Genomic DNA, 25,362 nt, shown 5'->3' with positions numbered 1-25,362 from the left:
ACTGTCTCCTGGGTTCACCACTTGAGCATATGCTGCATGAAGGCAGGATTTTTGCATCTGTTTTGTTCACTTTGGCCCTAGCATAGGGCCTGCTGGAAGAAATTGCAAACCTCTTAGCATGGTATGTGTGATCACATACATGTTCTAGAAATGTATGGAAGGAAGGAAGGGAGGGAGGGAAGGAGGGAGGAAGGAAGGAAGGAAGGAAGGGAGGGAAGGAGGGAGGGCTCCTCTGTCTGTGCCCCTGAGGACAGGCCCATTAGCAGCCTATTTCACACAGCAGAGGGACGCCCCAAGCTGTAGGAACCTCTGCAGGGAAGGGGACAGCTCCCCAGCCCCCTCCCTTAGCCCTGCTCATCTTTTGTTCCAAGAACCCCTTTCAGTGGCACACCCCTTGACTCCCATCCTGGCCAGAAAATGCAGCTGGCAAATTTCAAAGCCTGTCTGTTGGGGGGCGGGCGAGGGCGGTGTCCCTGGGCCAAGGCCGGAGCAGGGGCAGGGCTAGTTCACAGTTTGAATCCTGCTGTTTACTTTCTTTCTTTCTACCCTCAGTTGCTCTCTTTGAAGAACAGCCTCAGGGTTCATGCTGCAGCATCAAACGGGGGAGGGGGGGTGGGAAGATGCATCTCCCCTTAGCAGTGGGAGCCTAAAGCAACTTAAGTCCCTGGGGGTGCATGGCACACAGAATTCTGCACTGAGCCTGGAGCTGAACAAGGGGGTGGGGGCTTCCCAGATGGACTGAGAGCAGCAGACAGACACACAGGCCACAGGCACAGACACAAATACTGCCGGGCAAATGTGCCTGGGAGCACAGAACCTCTCATATGCACAGGTGCATACATGGCTCCAACGTGCATCTAGGCAGCAGCCTCACATACATGTAAGCATAGGCATGTGTGCACACAACATGTATGTAGATAGTCACATACCTACACATACAAATACACAGAGACATACCTAGAGATTCCTGGCAAGGAACATATTTTTGTCCTCAGCTTCCTGCCAATGAGAATCTACTGATTCCATCTCTGAAATCCCTCCTAATTGTCCCCCTTCCCAACCCCTGATACAGCCTGAGCCCCTTTAATCCCCAGCTGGACCACGGGACAGTAGCAACAGTCTGCTGGCTGGATCCTGTTCCTATTGGGGCCCACTCTTCTGTCCATCCAACTCACAAGAGCAGGGGTCATCGGGGTATCAGGGAACTCTGACTGCATCCAGTGCTCCAGCTGAGGGCCTCCTGGAAGAAGATGCCCTGCCCCACACCTCATGCTTTTGCTCACCCTGGGCTCAGCATGTGAAATTCCCTTCTCTCCACTTCTGTCATTTCCTGCGCTCAAGTAGCCGCTCAGCCAACATGGCCCCACTTTACCTGACACTCAAGGCATTGCCATTGGCCTGTCCCATAGCCCTCACTGTCCTTTCTTTGGCCCTCACCAGTATCATCGTCAACTGAGTGCACAACCTTCTACTGACTCTAAGCATGTCTAGTACAGAGCTCAACACATACCAGGTGCTCAGCTGAGCTCTGAGTGTGAGTGCATAAATGAATCCGTCTGTAAGATAATTGGATCACGCTAGGTGATCTTTCCTGGAATGTGTTTTAACTTCTCTGCACTCAGCCTTCACAGGGGTAAGAGGGTGTGCTGCTACTTCCTGGCAGAGTTTATGGTATGACTACAGGGATGTATCTGAAGAACTTAGCTGGTTGGCTAACACATGGTGGGTGCTATATTGGCCTCCCTGGAAACAGCATCCCAAGTTTTCTTTGGGGACCACTCCTTATTTCATTGGCTATTGGACTGTCAGTCACAGCCTCATGATGATTGTAATTGCTGTATTTACTTCTAGTTCCATTAAGGTCATCCAATAAGGTTTTCTCATCTCTGTCCCCCTCACCACCTATCTGGTTCACTGCTGGGCTCTCAGAACTGATGCACTAAAGGTTTGTTGTTAGATTGATTGACTCCATAGCTCCTGAAGGCTGGTTTCCAGTCTGCAAATTCTAAGCTGAGTAATGTTCTCCCCTCAGCCTCCCCTGAGACTGGAAGCTGAGAGCTGCACAGAGTTATTCTTCTTCCTGTCTCCCCAGGCTCAACAGCTGCTCTGTTTGGAGTTCTGTGAACCAAGCTGAGTTAGGGCCTGGGGAGACAGGAACAGCTGGGCCTTTCTGCTCCAAAAGGTAGTCAGTACAGCCAGCCCCCCAGCAGCTGCAGGCACCCTCCGGATGTTGCACATGTGGCTGGGGTTCCCATAGCAACCTCTGTGGGATCTGCTGTCTCTCCTTCACTACAACTCCTCCTGGACTGTGAGAGGTTAGGACTAGAATGGGAAGGGAGAGGGCAGGACTGCCAGGCACGTTCATATGCAGACACCTCAAGTCTTTTTAATAGTCACAACAACCCGAAGAAGAATATGCTATTATTGTCCTCATTTTCCTGACAAGGAAGTTGAGGTCCAAAAACATGGGTTTCTAGCCCAAGTTCATCCACTAACAAATAAGCACACTTATCTGCAACCATATCAGTTGGTACTGTGGGTCAGCCAGCTGCAAGCAATGAAAACCAACCCTATCTTCCTAGCCAAGAGAGAATGTACCAAGGGACTGCGGCTCCAGAAGGAAAGGAAAAGTGAGACGTGGGACAAGCAGAGCAGCTGCAAGGGTCTGGGTGGCAGGAATGAATGGACAATCATCAGAATGAATGAACTTTGGGTTTTAAATCTTTGTGTCTCTCCATTTAGGACTCGGGTTCGAGGGCCTGGGCCCAGTGCCACCTGCTGAGTGGGAGAAGGCAGAGGCTGTGATTGACAGTTCTACCAAGCCTATATCCAACGGGATAGGGAGTGGTTTGCAAGGAAAACGGGAGATGCTCTTTCCAGAAGAAATGGGAGTGAATGCCAGGCAGGCAAAAGCCGAGCTCACCTGGCTGCACCATGCTGTGATGGGACACAGGGCGGGAAAGTTCCTGGGAAGGAAATGTAAGAAGCATGAACGGGGGGTGCTACCTAGAGGAGCTTGAGTCAACTCAAGTGGCCATTAGAGGATGGACATCCAGAAGAAGGAAGCTGTAAGTTGGCAGTCTTCATTTTCATGGGAACAAAATGCACCCGCATCTCAATGGGATCATATTATCTACCCTCTTACCTGACCTTCCACACCTCAATACACACACACACACACACACACACACACACACTGCCTTCCTTTTCAGGATCACAGAGAATTATTCATCATTAGCCTTAGTTAGTAGAAAGAACCCTAGTCACCTTCTAAATTTTATCTGATTTATTTATTATGTTCATTGTTTATTCCCTGTTTCTTCTGTCCCCTATAGATTGTAAGATCCAGAGGGCAAAGAGTTTTCTCTTGTGTGTTCACTGGTGTATCTCCAGTACCTAAAAAACCATATGGCATGTAGTAGATGCTTAATAAATATTTGCTGAATAAGTGAGGATGTATCAAGTACTCCAATCGGCCTTTGGGGTACAACAGTGAGCTAAAAGAATAATCCTGATCTTGTGGAGCCTGCTGTCTCTCCCTCACCACAGCTCCTCCGGGACTTGTGTGAGAGGTTAGGACTAGCATGGGAAGGGAGAGAGCAGGACTGCCAGGGACATTCAAATAGCCTAGAGAGACAGAAACACCACAAAAATATATAGCAGAGGAACAAAACTACAATAATGAAAAAAATGTGACATATGTTTTGAAAAAAATAAACAAGTATTTTAAAAAAGGACTAAGAAGATATAAAGTGACCTCGATATGGCAGTCACAGTAGGACAAAAGACCTCTCTCACGCAATATTTAAATGGAGACCGGAAGGATGGATGAGAAGGGACTGCCCATGCAAAGTGTGAGGGCAGATTCTTCCCAGCAGAGGAAAGAGCATGTGCAAAGGTCCTGGAGGAGCTCGCGATGTTTGGGAACTGGGATGAAAAGACCAGTGTAGCTGGAGCTTAGTAAGCAAGGGCTAGAGAGACACAGGTTGAGGAGGAAGAGTGTGCCAGGCGCCAAGCCACTTGGGGCCTTGTAGGCCATCACATAGGGCTTGGATTGCATTCTGGGTAAATTGGGAAGCTGTTAAAGGGTTTTTTTTTTATTATGATTTTCTTGGGGTGACATTATATAAGTTCGTAACATTGTATAAGTTTCAAGTGTGCAATTCTATAATCCGTCATCTGTATATTGCTTTGTGTGCTCACCATCCAAAATCTAGTCTCCCTAGGTTTTTAACATTAGTGCTTGGCCCCCATTTATGATGCAAACTGATCACTTTGGCTGGAGAACACACTAAATCAGGGAGCAGGGGCCCATCCACAAGTGACTATGGCAGCCCAGACGGGGGCTAAGCTCAGGTGGCCAAGGTCAGAGGACAGTGGGACACCGTCAGGCCCCCTCTCGGTTAAGTCAGATGTAACAGTCAGGCTGGATGATATCACCCTGTGGGGCACTGAAGGAACCTCCCCGCCCCCAGTCCACTCCCAGGCTGTGGGTGATGGATGGACCACTGGCGATCTGGCTGGGCCCTGTGCCTAAGTGATGGGTGACGGATGGGGTTGGAACGGAAGACTCTGGGCCATGTGGCCCACACACTGATCCAAGGAGGACTTTGCAGCCAGGAGCTAATTTAAAGAAAGGAGTGGGGGAGCTCAATATCATTTCCTTCACTGCTCAATTAGTGGAGAGGGCTGTAGGGAGCTGGAGCTTTAAAGATCCCCTTAATCATCTCCTGTCTGCCTGGCAGTGTGCAGCCGTGTGGCAGGGATAATTGCACCTACCCATTAACAAATGCAATTAAGGCACTGGGACCTCCAGCACCCCCCTCTCCAATTAAATAGCCGAGGAGGGACTCATGGGAGTGGCCTTTGAGATGACTCACTTGAAGCTGAAAACTTGAAGCTGGAAGTCTGGACAGAGAGGCGATTAGGTCGATAAAATCATGATGAGGAAGGAAAAACTCTCATCCAATCCCAGCCTGCTCCAGCTCCCGGCCCTCCCTGCAGTTGGATGGCTGTCCTTCAGGACAAATTAGAAGTTCCACTTTACACAGGGAAGAGTCAATATTTGGAATGCACGGACCACCTCCTCCAGCCAGCTGCTTCCTCTTCGCCAAGGACATACCCACAGAGTGTTTAGATACAGGTGAATTCCTGGATATGTAATTTTCGGAGAAACCAGGCTGTCTGGTGTGTTGGCAGGAAGGGTGCTGGGAGGGCATGCTCCTATCCTGGGGAGGGGGAAGGGTGAAGGGAAGGGGACTTTCTTTCTTGGGCATCTCCAGTATGGCGGGCCTCTGCCCCCTCCTTTCCCAGAGGACATCTCCTTTAATTTAATCCAAATCCCAACAGCCTTGGAGGAGGGCCATGATCTCTTTGGAACAGAAGATGGAACGGAAGCTTGGGGAGTTCAAGTGCTTTGTCTAAGATCCCAGAACTAGGAGGTGGTGGAGTCAGGATTTGAACCCTGATCTACATGACTTCCAGGTCTTCGCTCATTCCACTATGTTGAGAGGCCTCTTTGAAACCATTAGTGCCAAGATCTTGCCCTTTGGGGGTGGACTTGGGGACTTTGCAAATGTTATTCCAAACTTTCTCACCGCTTCTTCCTTCCCCTGGCTGGAGCTCTGAGTGTGAAACAAGGTCTCTGTGCTTCCGCCATAGCCAGAGGTAAGATTTGACAGGTTGGCTAGAACTGTGGTACTGACCACTCTGCTCATGTCAAACTGAAAAAAAAAACAACGAGGAAAGGATACCCTCCCATGTTATCTGTCTCTCCCTGTTCTCTTTAGTGTCTCACCAATTACAAATGCTGTGGGTCATTATGCACGTGTGAGCATCATTTTTATTCAGCGCCTCCACTGAAGCCCCAGTGCTGAGTGCATCATGAAACGCTGCATGGTTTGAGTTTGCAAAGAGGAGGCCCAGCTCTAGAGGAACATTATGGCACACAGGACCCCCTGAGGGCCAGACTAGGGCCAGGAGACAACAGCCCAGTGTCTGCCCAGGAAGCCAGCGCCCCAGGCTGGTGCTGAAGTAGCTCTGCACTAGCTGGAGCGGGGAGTGGGGAGCTATGTTTCCTAATCCCCAAGTGCTTCATCTGATTGCCCTGGGAACTTCGCTTTAGGTTTTGGTTTTCTCTGTGGCTTCGGTGAGAAGCTGGTTCTAGAGAGCAACAGGAATTGCAGAGTCAATTGTGTTAGCAGGGGAACCACCTGCCAGTCACCCCTTCCTTTGAGGCCTTTCTGAACCAACACCGAGACACCTGCTGCTCTCCGAGGCCTAGATTCTTCCTCAGTTAGGACTCTCCCACGCCTGCCTCTTTCCCTCTGGATCCCATCAAAGCTCCGGTAAGACGGAAAGAGAAAGGGGCAGGGGACCAGCTGCAGCTCAGCCAGGTGAGGAACCTCTGCCAGTCTTCAACAGCAACCAGACCAACCTAGCTGCCAGAGGGAGGGCTCTGGCGCCCCACTCCCTAGGATATTGCTGGGTGTTCAGAATGGCAAGTGAGTTCTCACTCCTCCCTTCCTTTCCTGTTGCAAACAGTGATTTATCAAATGTCTACAAAGATCTGGCCAAGTTCCAAGGGCTGGGGACCGAGCAATAAATAAGCCAGCTCCCCGTCCTGTAAGAGAGACACTCAGGTGAGGAGCACATCATAACAACGACAACATGAGAATCCGGAGAGGCCTCCCTCTGGGAGCATGGAGGAGGGGCTCATCCATCTGCCAGGGAGGCAGACATTTGCATTCAGTTTTGAAGGCTGAGTAGGGCGGGGTAGGCACAGGCTTTCCAGGAAGAGGGAAAGCCTGAGCCAAGACCAGAAAGGTACAGCGGACGTGACCTGTTTGATGTCACCTGGACCCCGCTGCCTCCAAGGTCCTGGAATCATCAGAGTTCCACAGAGCCAGCTCCAAAGTGGAGGAATGGCGCCAGCCTCCCAGGGGCCTCTGAGCCAGGTGGGGGTATTAAAGGGCTCAGGTGCACACCCCCTCCTTCTCTTGATAAGCTGGAGGGTAGGAGGGAGGCTGCAGACACCTGCTCTGGGACCAGACTCCAGATTCAGGGAGAGCCCTCAGCACACGCACCTTGGGTGTCAGCCTGCCCAGGGAACAGTCTGGCCAAGATTTCTCTAAGCCAGAGTGAGCGCGCGCGCGCGCGCGCACACACACACACACACACACACACACACACACCCCTGCAGGCCTGGCTCCCCTTTCATGAACAGGTTTCCCTTCACACCAAGCTGAGCATCACCAATTGCCCAATGCCAAACAGATGGTGGGAAGGAACCCGCCCTCTGAGGGGTGATGGGCAGCAAGGTCACTGCTAACAAGTGAGGGCTGGGCTGCAGGGCCCTCTTGCCCGCTACCCACATTCCGCTGAAATGTGGCTCAGTGTGGAGAACAGAATCCATAAGGTTTATTTCCCCCACGCCCATTCTCACGTTTCCTTCTTTCCTCTTCTTTTCGCTTTCTTAATGTTGAACCTTCTTCACTCTTTCCTTTTCTCTTCTACTCTGTCTTCTCTTTCCTTTGCAGGTGGTGGTGGTGAAGACTAGTAAACTGGAGGGTGTGAGGGGTGAGAGAAAAAATTGACAGCCCCTGACTTTCAGAAACTGGCCTGAGGCTGGAAGGGGGGGGGGGGGGCGGGGGGCGGGGCATATGTAATACTTTCAACAATAAAGATTAAAAAAAGAAGGAGGAGAAGCTGGCCTGACACTCAGAGTTAAGCCAAGCTATGCTCCTATTAGATAGAAATGATTTCACAGAATCCTAACCTCAGACAAATTTACTCAGAGACGGAGATAAAACGAGATGAAGCAAGGCCACATCATGATTTTGTCTAAGCACAGACAAAACCAAGGTCATTCTACCGCCCACCAAATACCAAATACACCCACTCTTGGCCAAGGTGAGTGGCTGCTATCTCTATCCATTTCAACTTTGTCTTCATTCCAATCTCCCCTCCCTATAGATGAGATTCATTGAGATATTTAATCACAATTGTCCTGCTTTCTGAAGCCATTCAATCTAGAATACCCCCTCACACACTTCTTTAGATTCTCCTCCCCCCAAGACATCCCATCAAAGCCTGCTGTAACAGATTCTTTCTAACACCTTCTCATGAGAAGAATGCACCTATAATTCTCCACAAGGTATATTCTCCTCCTGCGATGGGAGGAATTCAACTCATTTAATTGCAGATGTGTTCCTTGTGGCCTTTGGTTGAAAGGCATCAACAGAATTGAAGGTTTAACCAAGATTCATCTGAGACCTCACTGCCTTGGACCAAGACCCTCACTCAGCTCAGTAATAATGCACACATCTTTTTTTTTTTTTTTTTTTTGGCGGACAGGTCTTGGTATGGTTTTTCAAGCTCCCCAGGCGATTTTAATGTGCATCCTGGGTTTTGAGAGACTGGGTGGCAAGTCTGTAGAAGGGTTCGAAGGGCAATGCCTGTGCAGCACTGAGCTTGGCCTACCTGTGGTCCTCAGGTCCTACGAGCTGTCACTTGTTTGCTCTGTGCCTTCTTCATGTTGCTGTCCCTCTCAGTAAATGTCTGTGGAATGAATATTGATGTTACTGATAAGAGGCTGTGAATCATGTCTCATGTCATACATCTCAAACCCTGTTGTCATTTTTCTCCCCAAAACATCTTCCCCTCTGACTCAGTGTTCCCCAGTCCCAAGGTTTGAGCCTGACTAATCTCAGGGACCTGTACCCCATCCTCACAGAGGATCTCTCAGCACCCCTTACTTTCTGATCTCACTTACCCCTCATCAGTTCAGACCCCACAGACCCATGGTACCATTCCCTCGGGTCTTCTTCTCTATGCAAAGGAGCTTTTTCTAGAGGTTGGCCAGACCATGATGTACCTCCAACTCAGACTCTCTCCATGGATCCTCAGCACCTCCTAATGATGTTTGAACGTTTAGCTTAACATTCAAGACCTTCCATAATCCAGTCCTACCTCACACACATCTATATATATAAAAGGCTAATATGCTAAGTGACCTTCTGACCATCCGCTATGATGCACACTGACCACCGGGGGGCAGATGCTCAACACAGGAGCTGCTGTGATGCACACTGGCCATTTACAGAGAAATGGCACCACGGACCTGACACCCACAAAGCAACACTCAGCTTCCCTCAAGTGGGACACAGGCCCCGCCACCACCCCAGAGTGACAGCCCACCAAATCGCAGCCAACGCTGCTGAGACCCCATGGTGCAAAATGCAGCTCACAGCCCAGCCTAGCCAGGAACCAGTCGCTGTGGGTTCCAGGTAATGATGTCACATAATAACACTGGCTTCTTCTCCCTAGTGACTAGCCTCCTTGCAGTTTCTGCAGCCCAGGAACACGACTTGCTTTATAGCCAGGTGCAAACATTTTACACTTTAACCAAATGTTTGTGAAGCATTTTTCCATGTCTCATCTCATTTTATCCTCACAGAAGTCCTGGAGTAGGTAGATAGGAGACTTGGTGGAATCCTATTTTCTTTTCATTAGCCAGAAAATGGAGATTTAGAAAGTTTAGAAACTTGACCTGACTGAAAAGAAGTAAGAAATGGTGGACCTTGAAAATGACTTCAGGTTTTCTCACTGCACAGAATATAGCCAAACACTGCTGCAGTTGAATATCTTACACTTTGTTCTCCCTAAGTGATCTACAATAGTAATCTGCTTTGTGTTGATATTTACTGCTGTGTTGCTGACAATTACCTGAAAGAGAAGTTGGGGTGCTTCACTGGGCTAGAAAAAGTTTAGCTAAATCAGAAAGCAGGTCTAATTAAACAAGTTTATTCTATATCTATAAAAAGCTAAGTTGACTTGCGCATGGGCAATACATATAAAGCTCACAGGCGCCAATCACACGCATGTGTTTCCATCTGTCATTGTTGATCGTGAATTTGGTTGACACTATTATAGAGAAAGGGCAAATAGCAATATTAAAATATTTCTTCTAATTAATTTCCTATCAATGTACAAGAATTTGTGCACTGGGCCACTAGTACCATATAAGTGTTCTTCTCATTAGTCCCACAGGCATTATTCATGTCTTTAAGTCATTGTACTTTGCTTATTCTGATCCTGCTGCCTGGAGTGCCCTTCCCACCATTATATTTAGATAAATCCTACTTGTTCAAATTTCAGCTCAAAGGCTACTTCCTCCATTTCTCATCACCTCAACCAAAAGGGACCATGACCCCTTTATGGTCTCTTAAAACTATTCTCCAGTTTTAACTCACTAATGACCCTTTATCATATGCTAATCTGAATTGTGATTATCTTTGTTTACCTTCAATCTATGTGTGATTGGAGGCATTCTGGACCAGGGGCTAAGAACCCAGGCTTTATAATCAGGAAACCCTGGAATTATGATTGTTTCCTCTTCCTACTAGTTCGATGACCTTGGGCAAGTGTCTTAACTTCTCTGAGCCCCAGTTTCTTCATGTGCCCAATGGGGGGAACCTCATAGGGTTGTGGTGATGTTTAAATTAAATATTCATACATGTAGAATGCCTCACACAAAATCTGGCAGAAACAATAGTTGTAATTATAATAACAGCTGTTATTATTACTAGCTTGAAATCTCCTTGAGCAGGGTGTCTCAACTGCGGTGTGCCTACAGATCACCAGTTAAAATCTAACCATGATTCAGAAGGTCTGACATGGGCCTGAGATCCCGCATTTCTAACAAGCTCTGGGTGCTACTGCTGCTGCTACTGCTGGTCCAAGGACAACAGCTGGAACAGCCAAGTCCTGGAAGGCAGGCTGGCGTCTTGCACAGCAGTATGTCTCTCACAGAATCTAGCATGGTCTCCTACACAGAGCAGGGGCATCATCATGTTTGTAAATGAATGCATCTTCATGGTGGTGGTAGGAATGACATTGCATGTAGCATTCCCTGCTCAGAAGATTGCACACACCACACACAATCACCCCACACCAGCTAATCTAACCTTGTGTAGGACTGAGATTTCCCAGGGGCCCCACTGCTGTGTTTCAGAAATCAGCGCTCTGGGATGGAACCGGCTGTGCACTAACCTTACAGCCCTGATTAATTCTCTCCCTTTGTTTGCCTCATTATCGTGATTAGGTTCTGCCCGTAGCATAGCAACGGCTAATTGTAGGCTGGTTGCAGAGTGCATAATTCCCGCTATTAAAATTTTATCGAGGCTTAATTGCGCTCCTTTTTGCAGCAGCAAAGCTTCAAAGTTTCAGAGAAGAGGCGGTGTGGTTAGTGGAAGCTGGTGATTTTTTTAAACCTTAGCAAGCTCTGTAAAGCCCTGCTCTGCAATCTCATTGACCTTGAGATGGTTTCCTGTGGCCAGAAAGATGCCCATCATTTATTTATTAACCCTCCAGAAGGTCTGCAAACAATCCCCTGTGGCCAGGCAGAAAGCATATTATGGGTCAGAAGCTATTACAAGAAAGCCCCGAAGGGCAGGCCGACCAAATAGCTTGCCCAAGTGGGCACGCGGGCGGGCGGGAGAGCTGCAGGCTGCTGGCGGAAGTGGTGCGGCTGCATGCAGGTGTCACTCCGCGGATGCCCGGTGCGGCTCAGGGGCCCTCCGAAACCAGCGGCTGAAAGTAGTTTTCTAGGAACTCTGTTTTCTAGGAATCCGAGTCCCAAATTGCCCCAACCTGTGCTTAGTGGGAGGCGGAAAGAGATGAACCCATTAGCAGGTACTTTGTACAAATGGTTTCCAAATCTAAGTGATGCTGGCACCATGTGAGAGCTTGTTAGAGCTGTACGCTTCCAGGCTCCAGCCCAGACCTGCTGACTCGGCAGGGTGGCAAGGGGTAGGGGTGGGCTGGACACCACTCCTCTGGTGCTGCCGATGCTGAGCCACTTTGGAAATCACTAGACTTCAGTCAACATAAAAACCGCAGCGGATCCAGCTGCCCCATGGGGAGCCATTCACTTACTCTGCTTCATTCAAATTGGAACCACGAGGCCTAATGGTAAGGATGGCTCTAGGTCAGTGGTTCTCAAACTGCAGCTTGCATCAGAATGACCTGGAAGACTTCTTAACACACATTTGCTGGGCTCCACTCCCCAGAGCGTCTGATCCATTAGGTCAGGCACAGGGCCCAAGGCTTTGCATTTTTAACAAGCTTGCAGGAGATGCTGGCGATGCTGCTCTGAGGACCACACTTTGAGAGCCACTGCCCTTCATTTGGGCCAAATGAATCTCTTTGAAAGGACTCCGTTGTGTTTCTTGGTTCTCACATCACTGGGTATTACTTTACAAGAAAACTCTGTCCTTGTGGCTTGGGCATCTTTCTATGATCCAGAAACAGTGGCATTTGTAATCAAGATTTGACCTGAGAGGACATTATAAAGGAGAAGTAGAATCCAAGGTCCTGGATTTAAATACAGTTGAATCCAGATGATCCACTACAGCTTTACCATTATTAAGTCAAGCAAGGCTTTAAAGGAGGTGGGATTTGGAGTACCTCTTAAATGAAAGGCAAAACATTATTTGATGAGCTGACCTCAAGCTGGGAAAGGCTTTAGATAAGGCACAGTAATGGAATTGTGGTGAGTGAATGGAAAAATAACAATTTTATTATTATTATTATTTTAATCCGAGGCGGGGGGGATATTGATGTGAGAGAGAAACATCAATTGGTTGCCTCCCTCATGTACCCCAACCTGAGGTCAAATACATGCCGTGACCCAGAATCAAACCTCAACCTTTTAGGTGTATGGGACGATGTTCCAACCAACTGAGCCACTGGGCCTGAGCACATTTTATTGAGAGGAGATAAAACGGGGAGGAGGATGGCGAAAGAGAGAAAATTCAGAGTAAGTTTAAAGCAGGGGTTGCAACTCAAAAACCTCAGATAATAGAAACGAGTGAGGCAGACAAGTCAAAATAGAATGTGTAGTTCCAATCTGAACAAGACGATATGGAGTGGCGGGGACGATGGTAAACTGGAGAACCCTGGTCCTTCTAAAAGGGGAGCCTCAATTCAGCTTTTGCCTGTTGCTACCATGGAAGAATGTGGGCCCAGGAATTGCTTCCTCTTTCAAATTTTCAAGAGATGCTGGGAACCTAGTAAGTAGCTGGCCTATGAATCAGATAGGATTCTGTGGTATAAGAAAAAGTAAATATTTGGCCTTTGTGCCTGGTTCCTGGCACAGAACTCCTGAAACCCTTGGCATCTCCTGAATGATACTGTCTTTTGTATTCTAAGGAGATGATTGGTGGCTAGGGGGCCCCTCCATAGCTTCAGGATGGTGGTGGTCACCAGAAAGACCAAGGCATAGTTAGAGGGATGGAACTTAGAGCCCTACCCTGTCCCACCTCCAGGTAGGAGAGAAGGGCTGTAGATTGAGTTCAATCACCAGTGGCCAATAATCTAGTCAGTCATGTCTATGTCACGAAATCTCCATAAAATCCTCTAAGCAACAGGATTTGAGGTTCTTGCATATTGGTGAATGCATAGAGAAGTGTTGGCAGGATGGTGCCTGGAGAGGGAATAAAAGCTCCACACACACACCCATACCCTATGAAGCTCTTCCATTTAGCTGCTCTGCAGTGATATCATAAACCTGTAAACATAGGTAAAGCCAATCTAACAAATTATCAAACCTGAGGAGGGGGTCATGAGAATCCCCGACTTACAGCTGATTGGCCAGAAGTACGTGACTGGTGTCTAAAGTGGGTACAGTCTGGTGGGACTGAGCCTTTACATCCGCGGGGTCTGATGCTAACTTCAGGTAGATAATATCAGAATTGAGTTGAATTGTTGGACACCCAGTTGAAGATTTGAAAACTGTAGAGATTCTCTTTGGCTGGAATTAACAGAACGCCCGACACACAGTGACTTGAACAAGTAAGACGTTTCTCATGCTCGTGTAATGAGAAATCAACCTGTGTTTCATTGGTCAGAAGCAGCTGCACAAAAGGGGAAGTGTGACTAACCTGGCATATTTATGCCCCACACCACGGGGGTTTTGATGCCTAAGAAAGAAAGAGGAATGGGTATATATTTCTCAGTGTCTGCCACTACCAGCTTCTGCTGGAAAAAGAAACAGCCTGTCTCCCTCTCACGCTTTCCCTTCCTCTACCAAACGCAGCCATTCAGCCACAAGCCCAGCAGCTCGACCAGCCATGCTCAAAGGGAGAGGTCTGTGTCTCAATTTAATGGCTCAGCATTTTATATTTGCCTGTCTGCTTCTTCTAGGTTCATTTCCCAAGGAGCTGATTGATCTTGAGCTTGACTCAGCCCATTGAGATCACCACTACTGAGAAAAGGTCTTAGGGCAATCAACTTTAAATTTGAAGCAATGGAGATGAGCAAACATTTTCAAATGAGCATCTTCTGCAAACCTGTGCAGGCTTCCAGATGTCTGGCACAAAGGAAGAGGCCATAGAAGGAGCTAAAAATAAAGTCTGCAGTTTGCATAGTTAGCCCGTGGCCATTCCATGAGTTAGAAGTGCCTTGGTGGGAGAAGCAATAAAAGGAAATGAGATTGAAATTCACTCATTTTCTTTCTTTTCAGCAACTTCTTGGAAGGAGGAAACGGAGATGAATGAGACATAAAAATCACAGAACTTAAACTTGGAGGTGTTCTTAGAGATAAATTAGCAAACCTTTCGTGCAATAGCAAATCATAATAGCTAATGTTTGTTGAGTGTTTACTACATGCCAAACAATATACAAAACAATTTACTTGCACTCTTTAATTTTACCCTCACCACATCTCTAAAAGGTAGTATGATTTTAACATCTATTTTAAAGGCATCAAGTTAAGTAACTTATTCAAGGCCACAGTGAATGGTGGGACCAAAATTCCTGCTTATGCACTGCCTTCTCCTTAGTTTTTTCTGCCCCATTCCATCTGCATCACCCCTTCCAGCTCTCCACTTCTCTTGACAATTCATTCCTCTTTGGAAAGTTGGTTGCTCAAAAACTCATTCATATATTAAGCTGCAGTCTGCTCTTCTGGAACTCTTGTCATTTGGTCTGCCCACCTAAGTAACACATAGGCCAGTCAGTTCCTCCGCCCTATTGCAGTCCTGCCAATATCTGCACTCCACAATCATGCACCTCTGGGCCTTTCTTCTTCAAGGTAAATATCTATGGCCTTTCTAACCCTGGCCCACAAAACCTTCCTATATGCTACACTTCTTCCTCTATGTGTAATGCACTTGAACTGCAATTACAGACTTCCACATGCACAAGACTAGTACTGAAAATAGAGCGGTGTAGGTACAGTAAGTTCACGCGGCCCTCTCACTCTTTCATTCTCCTGCTCTCCATAGAGACATGGCCAGAGAGCGTTTCTCTGCAAATTCAGTGATGAAAGGCAACCAATCTTCAGTCTCACTGTTGAGGAACAACAGGGAATGGTGAGCACTGTGACAAATGGGCAAGCGCATGCTTGATCTAAAGGAAGCAGATACTGCTCAGACCCAGCCAAGTGTTGTCACTAAAAGATGGTGCCAGAAAGAGAGAGAGAGAGAGAGAGAGAGAAAGAGAGAGAGAGAGAGAGAGAGAAGAGAGAGAGCTTCTGAACATCTCAAAAGTTGCTGGGAATCTGAGTTTCTATTTGAAAACTTTTGCTTTTTATTAGCTCAGGTGTTTTAATATATACACTTTCAGTGTTCTGTAAGCCAAACAAAATGTGTCTGCTGGCTTACACCTACTGTTGTTCACCAGTTAGTCCCGATGGCCCAATGAAGTCTGGCACAGACTCCTCCTGCAACTCTGCCCCCCTGACCAGGAAGAACCCCTAGGCTTCACCCCAGATCCTTCAGTCTGGACTCCTGGCTTTGGTCTTGAATTCCTAGATTGATTCCTGATTGAACTATAGCAAAGGTAGGTTTACAGTTGTGAGTATGTGAAACACAGGTTTTTTTCTTATATTATTATCTATTTATTACCTTGCATTATGATTATTTGTGTTATTTATCTTCTTGTTGTTGTTATTATTTTGTATCCTTACTTATGATTTATCTTTTAGGTAAATAGAAACAGCTGTAAACCTCCTTTTGCCCAGTCTTGTATTTGGCCCTGGATTTCAGCTTTGTAGTAGCCCACACTCTGCTGCAAAGATCAGTGTAGCGTTTGCCCAGTCCCCATCCTAGGCACCTAGCCCTTGGCCGGTGGCCTGAGACTGAGCTCCTGCTTGTCCAGGAGGATATACACTGTGCCACGCACCCATTATCTCACTTAATGGTGAATCTACTTCCACGACCATCTGGCCTCAATTTTTTAATCGACCCATTTTTATTATCAAGGAATTTGTATTATTTATGCTCTTCCTGCCTCGTTATTATTGTGAATAATTGAGAGCAGGGCCCTGAGCTATTCAGCAATCATCACAAAGCCACCAGCACACACTCACTTAGATTCCCTATCCTTTTGTGAACTCTTTGTGACATAGCTCACTATTTTTATCTATAAAATGGGGTTATTGTGAGGGATCTACTTATAGATGTTAAGTGTTTATAACAGAGCCAAGCATGTGGTGGACAGTCATGGATGTTAGGTGGAAGGAATAGCAGTTGGAGAACTCATCCTGGTCATCTCCTGGTCTTTCCCCCAGTAGCCAAAGAGGAGCCCTCTCTTCTCTAAGGAAATGTCACTAATCCCCTACCATCACCAATCCCCTACTCAGCAGCAGGCAATCCAACTTGTTTTTCTGACAAAGGGAAAGATTTGAGTCAAGTCATACACACGGCCCAGTGGATGGTTCTGGAAGACAGAGGCCTGCCTCCTGCCTCTGCCAAGTATTTGTTGTGTGACTTTGGGCCAGTTATTTAATTTCTCTGAGCCCAAGTGTTCCATCCGCAACATGGGGTTGCTAATATGTAGCTTACAGCATTATAGTGAGGGTCAAATGAGAAGTTTAGGAAAACACCTGGCACATAGTAGGCATTTGATATGGTGACGATGATGAAAATACTGAAGCATGTGCTATCATTAGACCAGCCATGGGCAAACTACGGCCCGCGGGCCGGATCCGGCCCATTTGAAATGAATAAAACTAAAAAAAAAAAAGAAAGACCGTACCCTTTTATGTAATGATGTTTACTTTGAATTTATATTAGTTCACACAAACACTCCATCCATGCTTTTGTTCCGGCCCTCCGGTCCAGTTTAAGAACCCATTGTGGCCCTCGAGTCAAAATGTTTGCCCACCCCTGCATTAGACCTTCCCAGTCTTCCTTTTTTCCTGCCAGATTTGCAAAAATTAAATTACAAACTTCTTGCTTGGTTGTTATTTAAAAATTCAAACAAACAATATAGGCAATTATAAAATAAAAAGTTGGGAGTTCTCTGCATGCCCATCCTATGCTCTAGAGAGAACCATGATTAACTGTTTAGTGGTGTTCTTGCTAATGTTTTTCTAAACACACACACACACACACACACACACACACATTGTTTTTAAAGCAACATTAGGATCATACCATACATACTCTTCTGCAACTTGCTTCTTCCTCAGTAAGCAGAATTTCATGGCCATTTTCCCAAGTCATAGTATATGAAACTAGTCCAGTGTTATGGACTGAATTGTGTCCTCCAAAATTTATATGTTGAAGCCCTAATTCCCAATACTTCAGAATGTGACTGTATTTGGATATAAGGCCTTTACAGAGATAATTAAGTTAAAATGGGTCATTCAGGTGGGCCTTAACCCAATATGCCTGGTGTCCTTTTAAGAAGAAGAGATTAGGACACAGACAGAGAGACATCAGACACATGCACACACAGAGAGATGACCATGTAAACACACAGGAACAAGGTGGCCATCTACAAGCCAAGGACTGAAGCTTCAGAGGAAACCAACCTGCTGCACCTGGATCTTGGACTTCTAGCCTTCAGAACTTTGAGAAAATAAATTTCTGTTGTGTAAGACACCCAGCCTGTGGTATTTGTTATGGCAGCCCTAGATAACTAATATATCTAGCCTTTCATAAGACACATAGTATTCCATTTTATAGATGATATAAAAAAGTGTTTATTGAAAGACTTTTAGGTTTTTTACAGTGTTATGCTATTACTAAAGCACTGCAGGCAATATCCTTGCAATATGCTTTGTGCACTTATGTGAAGATATCTGTAAGCTCTGTTCCCATATGAGAGCATGCACACCCTTAAAATGTATGAGTTATTTGTACCAACAGAAACTCCAGCAACATAGGCTAGTTTCTGCTTCCCTTTTCCCCAAAAGCATAATTTCAAGGACTTACAAATGGTGGCCATAAAACCTAACTAAACTGACAGCCCTCAAAATATGACACTCTTGACCTTGGCTTTGCAATGGCCTCTTCCAAAACCTTGGCTCCATCAGCCACCTCCAGAAACACACACGTTTCCTGAATGGAGAAAGCTCTCACCACACTTTATAGTCTCTTCATTGTGAAGGCGAACTCGATAAGAACCAACAGCCATGCCACAAACAGAAGTATTGATTTTAATTTTTAAAGAGTATAAATAGATTTGAGTCATACACAGTATATTGGATTTGGGGAGAAAATATTTCATGACAACCTGCCAATATATTTGTCTTCTCATCTTTCACAAATAGGAATGAGGGCTGCAGAGATGGACAGAGGTTGGCAATGCCGCTCAGGTAAACAGATATTTTTATCTGAATTGATGTGTCTGACTGGCCTTTTGTTTAGAAAGAAAAACCAGAAATGGGAACCGTCTTCTGTGGTGGAGATGAGCCTGGGGGTGCCATGGCCAGGTCCTTCCTGGAGAGTGTAAGGGAATTCCCCACCCCCAGGGGCTTGGCATTCCCTCTTCTTGCTCTTGCTCTTTTATTCATCTGGATGCGCAAAAGAACCAATCACTAAAGGAAATCTATAAAAATGGAGCCATGACCCACTGGCCACTTAGAGGATGTGTGGAGGGAGAGTAGTTGTGCCCCATGGTGGCCTGGGTGCTGGTTTGGGCAGAAGGGTAGCCGGCAGTGGGACACTTCTAGGCATTGATCTTTGTACCTGTCTGTCTTTGTGGGTTACTTGGAAGCAGGAACCATCAAATTCATCTCTGCCCGTAGCCCAGCATAGGTCCTGGGCACAGATTCTCTTATCTCCTCCTATCATTTCTCTCTCTTTCTCTCTCCTCACCCAATAATATTTTTCTATTGATTTTTAGAGAGAGTGGAAGGGAGAGGGAAAGAGAGAAATAATCTATGTGAGAGAAACATGTTGATTGGTTGCCTCCTGCACGTGCCCTGACCAGGGCTTGAGCCAGGGAGGAGCGTGCAACCAAGATACGTGCCCTTGACTGGAATCAAACCCGGGAGCCTTCGGTCCTCAGGCCAACGCTCTATACACTGTGCCAAACCGGCTACAGCTGACACATTCACTCTTGAGACAATCTCACAGAGTTTATGATTTTAAATATGATAACTCACAAATTTATGTGTCTAGCCTAGAGCTCTCTCCTTAATTCTAGCATTTATATCCATCTGCCTACCTGACACCTCCACTTAGATACCTAATATTCATCTCAAACTTAACATGTTCAAAAGGGAACTTCTGATCTACACTCTCCACCCCAGTCTGACCCACCTGCAGTGTTCCAATCTCAATTGGTGGCAACTCCATCCATCCAGTTCCACAGCCAAATGTCGTGGAGTCATTCTTGACTCCTCAATCTCTTGCTCCTCAGATTCTGTTGGCTCTACTTCAAAATAGATCAAGAATATTTTCAATACCTTTATTGCTATCACCCTGGTTCTAAGCCACTGTATGGAGGTGAATTATACCCTCCCCCCCTCCCACAAAGATATGTCCAAATCCTAAACCCCTGCACTGTGGCCTTATTTGGAAAAAGGGTTTTTGTGGTTGTAAATAAGAATCTTGGGATGAGATCATCTGGATTCGAGGTGGACCCCAAATTCAATGCCAGGTATCCTTTTTTTTTTATTGCTTGAAGTATTACAAAGGGTATTACATATGTGTCCTTTTTTTTTCCCCCGCCCTTGACAATCCCCTGGCCTCCCCTACCCCCCAGTGTCTTATGTCCATTGGTTATGCTTATATGCATGCATACAAGTCCTTCGGTTGATCTCTTACCCCCTTCCCTCCTGCCCCGCAACCCTCCCCGGCCTTCCTGCTGCAGTTTGACAATCTGTTTGAGGCAGCTCTGCCTCTGTATCTATTATTGTTCAAAAGTTTATAATGGTCTCTATTATCCATGGATGAGTGAGATCATGTGGTATTTTTTTCTTCATTTACTGGCTTATTTCACTTAGCATAATGCTCTCCAGTTCCATCCACGCCATTGCAAATGGTAAGAGTTCCTTCTTTTTTACAGCAGCATAGTATTCCATCGTGTAGATGTACCACAGTTTTCTAATCCATTCATCTACTGATGGGCACTTAGGCTGTTTCCAGATCTTAGCTATGGTGAATTGTGCTGCTATGAACATATGGGTGCACATATCCTTTCTGATTGGTGTTTCTGGTTTCTTGGGATATATTCCTAGAAGTGGGATCACAGGGTCAAATGGAGTTCCATTTTTAGTTTTTTGAGGAAACTCCAGACTGTCTTCCATAGTGGCTGCACCAGTCTGCATTCCCACCAGCAGTGTACGAGTGTTCCTTTTTCTCCACATCCTCTCCAGCACTTGTCGTTTGTTGATTTGCCAGGTATCCTTGTAAGAGAAGGACAGAGGGAGATCAGAGACACAGAGACCCAGGGACACAGGGAGAAGGCCAGGAGATCAGAGTTTTGCACTGTTAAGCAAAGGTGCACATGGAGCCACCGGAAGCTGGAAGAGGCCAGGAGGTTCTCTGATGGAGCCTTTGAAGAGAGCACGGCCCTGCTCACACGTTGATTTGGGACTTGTGAGTTCCAGTACTGGGAGAGAATATATTTCTGTTATTTCAAGCCACCTAATGTATGATAATTTGTTAAGGCAACCCTAGGAAACTAAGATAGGCACTGTGCTCGCTCACCTAGATTATTGTAATAGCCTCCTAACTGGTCTTCCTGTTTCATTCCTTACTTCCCTACAGTCTTTTCTCAATCCACAAACTAAAGCAATCCTTGACACTGTAAGTCAGATCATCCTACGCCACTCAAAATTCCAGTGGCTCCCAATTTAATTCAAAATTAAAGCTAGATTCCTTACCGTGGCCCGAAAAGCCCTATCTGATCTGCCCACCCTCTATCTTGAACTCCTTCTCCTACTTCTCTCCATCTTGCTCGCCCCATTCAGCCATAACGGCCTCCTCTCTCTTCCTTGAATGCATCCCCTTTAGAGCCCAGTCAGGCCGGTCCATCTGCCTAGAAGGCTCTTCCGCAGGTGTCTGCTCTCACTCCTGTGCCTCCTGTAAGTCTCTGTTCCATCCTCACCATCTCACAGAGGCCTACTCTGACCACCCTATTAAATATGGACCCGCTGCATGTCCACTCTGCTTTCTCTGCTTTATTTCCCCCATAGCATCTGCCATCTTCCAGTGTGCTCTCTCCTTCACTTATGATGCTTACTGCCTCTCTCCCACCAGAATACGTGCTCTTGTCATTTCTGTTTATTGTTGAGTCTTTGACACTTAGAAGAGGGCCTGGCATGTAGCAGAGGTTCAACAAACATTTGTTTCATGAACAAATAAGTAAATAGCTGTTACTATACCTTTTTGATTCCTAATTATTATTTTCTGAATATGCCAGACATTCACATCATTCAAAATGCAAAAGGTACAAGAAGATGTGTAGCAAAGCATCTTCCTCTCCCCAATGGCAACTGATAACAGTTTCCTGCCTATCCTCCTTGATTTGATATCTGAGGACCTATCATCTCTCTCTGATTTTTAACGAACATTGAGACATGAAGGTATTTTGTATCAGCACATAAGAACTTCCTCACTCCTTTTTATAGCACGTCATGGTGTGTATACACCTTAAAACGATTTAACCAGCACTCAATTAATGGACATGTAGGTTGTTTCCAATCCCTTGACATTCCACACTTGTGAGTAATCCCTGCAGCATAGTACCTTGTTAAAATAACTGAACTTTTAAAATGAAATTTTTAATAAATGTTTATGAGGGTCAAGTCCGCCTCACACCTCCAGCCAGAGCTGGCCATCTCCTTGTCGATGCTCTCTGCTTCTCATGGTCTCATTCTGGCTGGGGCTCCTGTTCAGAGCCGGCTAGGAGTAACAGCAGCAGCTCATTGGACACTTGCTGGGCACTAGGCATTATGAGAAGTACTTTACTTAATCCCACTTAATCCTCTGTTGGAGAGGGATTAGTATCCTCATTTATATTTGAAGAAACTGAGGGTCAGAGTGGTTCAGTAATTTACTTGCCCAAGTTGACATAGTGAGAATCAAAAGCAAGATTCTTTTCCAGGTCTTTTGCCAGAACCTGAGGATATTTTTCCATTGATTTTTAGAGAGAGTGAAAGGGAAAGAAAGAGACACAGAGAGAAACATCAATGTGAGAGAGACATATCGATTGGTTGTCTTTGCACGCTCCCCGACTAGGGCCAGGGATGGAGCCTACAACTGAGGTATATGCCCTTGACCGGAATTAAACCTGGGACCCTTCAGTCCGCAGGCCTACGCTCTTTCCACTGAGCCAAACTGGCTAGGGCCAGAACCTGGACTTGTGATCACTACATACTTAACTTTTCTGTAACTCAGTTTCTTTCATCATAACATAATAACAGTGGTAATTTTATCAAGTTGTTTTGAGGGTGGGAAAGGAAGCAGCAAGGAATGGAGTGGATCAGAAACAGGAGAGGGAAGCGTTCTAGGCAGGTCACGGTGAATTTTTAGGGATGAACGGTGTTTCTCAAAGTGTCATGCAGGGCCACCCAAACTAGCATCACTTTGGGTACTTATTTAACATGCAGGTCCCAAGGCCCCTTCCTAGATTTCTTTAAGAGCAGAGCCCAGGGATCTAGCTACAATTTTAAATTGGCATCTAGGTGATTCTGATGCACATTGAAATTTGAGAATTTCAGGTTCTAGGATGTGTGTGTGTGTGTGTGTGTGTGTGTGTGTGTGTGAAATAGCACTCCTCTGGCTCTATAAAAAAAAAAAACTCTCTTCACCTTTCCTCCTCACCCCCAACACCCAACTCATTCTTCTCATCACCCACAAAGCCAGTAATCTATGCAAAAGCAATTCCTACATTCCACAAACAGAAATCTCTGTGTTGTTCTGATTTATTTTTTTTTTGGGTGGGGAAAAAAAGTGATAGATGACCCACAAATGATGTGACACTGTGACCTGGTGTCTTAAAGGTACAGGGACCCATCTAGCCCTCATCACATCCAGTACCCCTGGGTCCCCACAGTCTCTGGTCCCCTGAATCTCAGGGCTCTGATGACCCAATACTGTCTGCAAATTAAGGAGGTGGTGAAAATTTAAGTAAACCAATATTCATTAACGTTATGATCATGTGTGGCATTTTCTATTACTAAATGAACCTGTACACAGATAGTAGTCACTTAAATAATCAGTCACTGTCAACAAATTACAGGATGCAGAGAATGAAATTAGCGAAATGAACTAAGGCTGCAAAATTCATTTGAAATTCAATTTAGTGACATTAGCTTTCAATTAGTCTGCCCAACTCCTTGAACATCTTCCTTTTGTCCATATTTTTCTTTAAATAAAGGTAATTAACCTTTTTTACTGCTTAATTGCTGTTCGGTGTGACAATATCATTATTACATGGCTTCTATTGTTTCAGAGTGACATAATTAAAGGATGATTTGGGCTGAGGCCATCAGGGTGGCCCTGGGCTGTTTCTGGAGCTTCTACTCCCGACTGAGGGGTGGGGGAACAGGAGGGGTCCCGGAGGTGAGGATGGGAGTGCATTTGAGCTGAGGCTCCCCAGTGAGTATCTGATATGCTGCACTGCTTCTGGATTCCTGGGGAAACCTTCTCACATGCCAGACTCCTCATTCCCTAGTCCACACACAGTGGTTTGCATTCCACATTTCCGGCCGATTCCCCTGAAAACTCAGCCCCTTCCTCCTAGACCTCATTTCCGTTCATGCCTCTCTGACAACTATGATCCAGTCACTCTAGCTGGGGAGTGGGAGTCCCCTCAGATTCCTGCCTCCCCCTCAGCTCCCACAGGCAGTGAGTCACCCCTTCTGTCTTCTTCCTACGGCACCTGCTGTCTGTGCCTGTGACTGCCACAAGCAGTCTGGGTTCTCACCTGCACTCCCTCCTTGTCCCATTGGGTTGCTACATCCTTGCCTCTACCTCACACCCCACCCTGCACACTTCCGCCAAGTTTTAACAGACCCAGACACAAGTCCCTGCCACCGCGCTCCACTACCCACAGAATGAAGCCCAAAGCCTGTTCATTCCTGACTGCCCTTGGCTATCCACCACAGCCTGCTGGGTACAGCCTCACCCACCGCACCTGTTTCTGCTCCCTGTCTGTACCCAGGCTTCCCTTTAAATTGACCTCCTCACCCTAACCGGTTTGGCTCAGTGGATGGAGTGTCGAGCGTAGGCCTGCGGACTGAAGGGTCCCAGGTTCGATTCCGATCAAGTGCATATACCTTGGTTGCGGGCACATCCCGAGTAGGGGGTGTGCAGAAGGCAGCTGATCGATGTTTCTCTCTCATCGATGTTTCTAACTCTCTATTCCAGGGGTCCTCAAACTATGGCCCACGGGCCACATGCAAATACAAATATTGTATTTGTTCCCATTTTGTTTTTTTACTTCAGAATAAGATATGTGCAGTGTGCACAGGAATTTGTTCATAGTTTTTTTTTAAACTATAGTCTGGCTCTCCAACGGTCTGAGGGACAGTGAACTGGCCCCCTGTTTAAAAAGTTTGAGGACCCCTGCATTTCCTCTCCCTTCTTCTCTGTAAAAAAATAAAATATATTTTTAAAATAAATAAATAAATAAATAAATTGACCTCCTCCTTGCCTTTAACTAGGCCCTGCACTCTCCTGCCCCCCAACCCCCACCCCCCACCCCCCACACACACCTTTGTTCATGCCAGCCACTCCATCTGGAAAACACACCCTTTCCATTTCTCTCTCTTAGTAAAACTTTTCCTCCCTTACCCCCGGCCCAGCCCAAATCCCACATCTGCAGTTAAGCCTTCCTGGCCACACCTCAGTCTCTGAAGCTCAGTTTCCTTCAAAGGGCTCAAGCACTTACTGTCTGGGACGTCCCCTTTGATCCTTAATAACACGCTTTGTGATTTTCCTCTGCGCTCTCAGCTGAAGAGCAGGTTCTTTGAAAGCAGGGACATGCCTGTCTGTGGTCCCTGCTTCTTGCAGATGGTCTTGCTTACGCCTTCCCTGAAAAAGAACGACACTCGTGTCTTTCATTTCCTGTGTGCAGGGCTGTCTTGAGGTGGACGAGTCAGCTGTGCTAAGAGCA

The sequence above is a fragment of the Myotis yumanensis genome, unplaced genomic scaffold (genome assembly GCF_028538775.1).
Source record: "Myotis yumanensis isolate MYYU_CA2020_CCGP unplaced genomic scaffold, mMyoYum1.0.hap1 SCAF_1, whole genome shotgun sequence".
In the NCBI taxonomy this organism is placed as follows: domain Eukaryota; kingdom Metazoa; phylum Chordata; class Mammalia; order Chiroptera; family Vespertilionidae; genus Myotis; species Myotis yumanensis.
The sequence above is the reverse complement of the archived record's forward strand: the minus strand, read 5'-3'. Positions refer to the sequence as shown.